This window comes from Lathyrus oleraceus, chromosome 3 (assembly GCF_024323335.1).
Source record: "Lathyrus oleraceus cultivar Zhongwan6 chromosome 3, CAAS_Psat_ZW6_1.0, whole genome shotgun sequence".
Classification (NCBI taxonomy): Eukaryota; Viridiplantae; Streptophyta; class Magnoliopsida; order Fabales; family Fabaceae; genus Lathyrus; species Lathyrus oleraceus.
In genome coordinates, this window is record NC_066581.1 from 159,403,615 (window position 1) to 159,407,132 (window position 3,518).

The window sequence follows — 3,518 nt, forward strand, 5'->3', positions numbered from 1 at the left end:
CAAGTTTTAGAGTTAATTAAATTCTGACCTTTTCCAAAAAGTATTTTTAAAGATTGAATGTGAGGACGAGAGTTAAGCATTTGGATTTAATTATATAACCTAAGTCAACAGAGCGAGAGTTTGAGATAAGGGTGTTTAAAACGGTTAGTATTTTCTTAAAAGGAGTTTCTGCAACTTTATTGTTTTCAAAATATGGTTTTTGACTTAATTATAAGTGACAGCTACGTTAATATAAAATCATGGTTTATTCAACAGAGCGAGAGTTTGAGATATAACCTTTAACCAATAAAGTTAACCGAAACGATTCATTTTAAAACCAAGAAACCGACAAAGACTTGATTCCCTAGTTTTGACGAATTACATACCGATATCCGTTTTATTAATATTTAATCTAGACATTAGTTTAGCTCTTAGTTTTTCCCCAAACAATCAAACATCTTCACCTTAGATTTACGTAGTAACTTTAGATAACGGTATATCGATTCATAAGTCCCTGTGGGATCGATATCTTTTAAAACTACGCGATAGAACTGTGCACTTGCAGTTTGTATCCCATTCTCGACTCACACAGTCGAGCGATCAATAATCCAAAAGATGTCATGGTTCATGGTAAAGAAAACAGAAAAGTTTCCATGAAGAGATGCATTGATTTTTGCCTCTGGATCGGTGGTAATCGATTACCTTAATATGGGTAATCGGTTACTTGCATTCAACGTTAAAAAGATTTGAAATTTTCTCAGAGTAATCGGTTACCCCAAAAAGGATAATCGATTAGTTGGTTCCAACATTCAAAAATATTTGAAATTAACACAGAGTAATCGGTTATCATAAAGTGGATAATCGGTTACTTTGTCACAAATTTTAAATATAGTTAAAAGAGTGAAGTGTTATGATTTGTTTGATGCATAAAAATACTTTCAATTATTATGGCATGAATGAAACATGTTTTGAACACTTGTGTAAATATCTAGAGATCAAGTGTTATACCTTATCCGTTTGAAAGTTGAATCTTCATGCGTTTCATTGAGACTTGATCATTGGTTGAAAACATCATTCATGTGCTTGAATCTTGATCAATCCTTTTGTTAATCAATCTTAGCTTTGTAGCGAGGTTTGTCGTTATCAAAACATCTGAGAAGTTATGTCTTCACAATCTCCCCCTTTTTGATGATGACAACCCAAAAGAATGAAAGTTTGATCCAAGCGTGTTTCTCTAGCAAATGCTCCCTCTTAATTGATGCTCCCCCTTAATTTATGAATTAAGGAGTCTTTTGAAATCTGCATTTTGTTAGAGAGAAACAAAAAACAAGGAAATAACATAGTAACAATTTCTTCTCCCCCTTTGTCATTAACAAAAAAGGGTGAAATAGAGAAATAAGTATCAATCATGCAAACAATATATACTAAGCACCACATAACACTAGGCATGGAAACATAACCCATACCCGTGGGTACTCACCCGAACCCGCCCCGAAGTTGACGGGGAAAACCCGCTTTGACTGGGTTTGGGTTTTCCCCGATTATAAAATATGAGGACGGGTCGGGTAATGGGGACACTAGTACCCCGCCCGAACCCATCCCCGAAACCCCCCCCCCCCCCCCCCCCCCCCCCGTTTATTTCATTATGTATATTATTGTTTATCTTTGATAATTTAGAATATTAAATATGTGTTTAATGTTTTGATATTTTAATTTAAATTTATTATTTAAAATATTTGAAATGTATGTATGAAATTTTTTTAGATTTTTTTTATTTTATTATTTGTAATGTAATTTTTTTGGAAAAAATAAATATTTATATTAAAAAATATATTTCACTAAATGAATAGTGACGGGGCGGGGATACCCGAACCCGTTTGGGACGGGTTTGGGTTTTGATTCTCCATCCCCGTTTGGGTTTGGGGAGGGGAATGGGGATTGTTTGGGGATATGTGTTTGGGTTTGGGGGAGGTAAAAACCGTCCCCGACCCTCCCCCTTGCCATGCCTACATAACACACAAGATAATGCAAACATATCATAAACCAACAGTTTTAGCATAGTCTAAAATAAACTAAAAATACTAACTTAAAATATAAGTTAGAAAATAAAAATATGACAAAACTTAATCACTTTCTGACATGTTGAATCCATCATCCTCTTCACCTTCTTCATCACTTTCCTCAGCACCTTCTTCACTTGGGACAGGTTAACGCTTCAAGGAAAGGAAGAGTTTCCGAAGAGATTTTATTCCACGTTGAGTGACCCTGTGATTATGGTGCATGGTGGTCTCAATAGAACACATCTTGTTATACAGCATAGCATTTATGATTTCACCTTCCGGAATTGTTGGAGTTGCGGAAGAAGCGGGCGAATCTTTGTACCGAAACACTCCATTTGGTCCAATACTAATCTCGGTGTTCTTCGTTGCGGTAATCTCGTTGATTTCATAATTTCTAACCGTCGTTGGAGTCTTTGGTTCTCTTTGAAGTGGAACACTGTGAAATTCCAGAATTCTTAAAACAATTCTCCCATAGGGAAGTCCGCCACTTACAGATAATTGATGCTTCATGTGTTGGTAAATGACATAAGCCCAATTAATCTTCATATTCAGTTTCAAGGCTCTAATAAGTTGTAGTTGAAGTTCACTAACTTGGGCATGGTTAGAATGTTTTGGAACCAACACATAGGCAAGAACACAATGTAGCATCCTATCACTCACAGATAGGAGGTTAGCAAACTTGGCTACCCTTGAGGATTTTGATCTTTGTCGGCTCATGAGGCTAGCCTGAGTGCCTCTAGAAATCGAAACAAAATACTCCAAACTGTTATAATTGCTCAATGCATCATTGTCAGGTTCAGTTCCTTGACGAAATGCTTCTCCTTCAGAAGGGATTTCCAGACATGTTCCCAATTGATTAAGATCCATATAGATTTCAACATTTTTGACCTTAACAATAAACACCAAATCTCCAAAATCATTGGTTCCAAACTTTATAGAGGTATAGAAATCTCTTATCATATCAGGGTAATAATCACCAATATCGGAAACTAGCTTATCTACCCCTGAATTTCTCAGCAAAGTTTCAAAGTTAAAGATATGAGAAGGAAAGGCTTGGAAGTTAACATATTTTACCGGCATTAGAGTTCGAATCCGGACAGCATAGCTCAACCTTCTGGATTTCACAGTGCCAGCATGTTGTTCTTTTGCATGTTGAGAAGCCTCTTCATCCAATTTCTTCTTTCCCTTGTCTTGGAGGTGCCATGGAAGCTTTGAGATTTAGGGTTTTGGAAAGGTTTTTTTGGATTCTAGCTGGAGAGAGAATATTTTGAGTTGATGGAGAGTGATAGTGAGAGTGATAATGAGAGTGGGGTTTTAATATAACTTTGAATGGAATTAATGGAGGATAAGGAAGATTGAGGGTTTTGGAAGAGTGAGATGAATGTGAAGGTTGAAGAGAGAGTACCAATGCTGAAGTGATTAACTTTAAGTAAAAAGACAAGAAATAAGCACTTAACACAAATAATGCAACAACTCGCG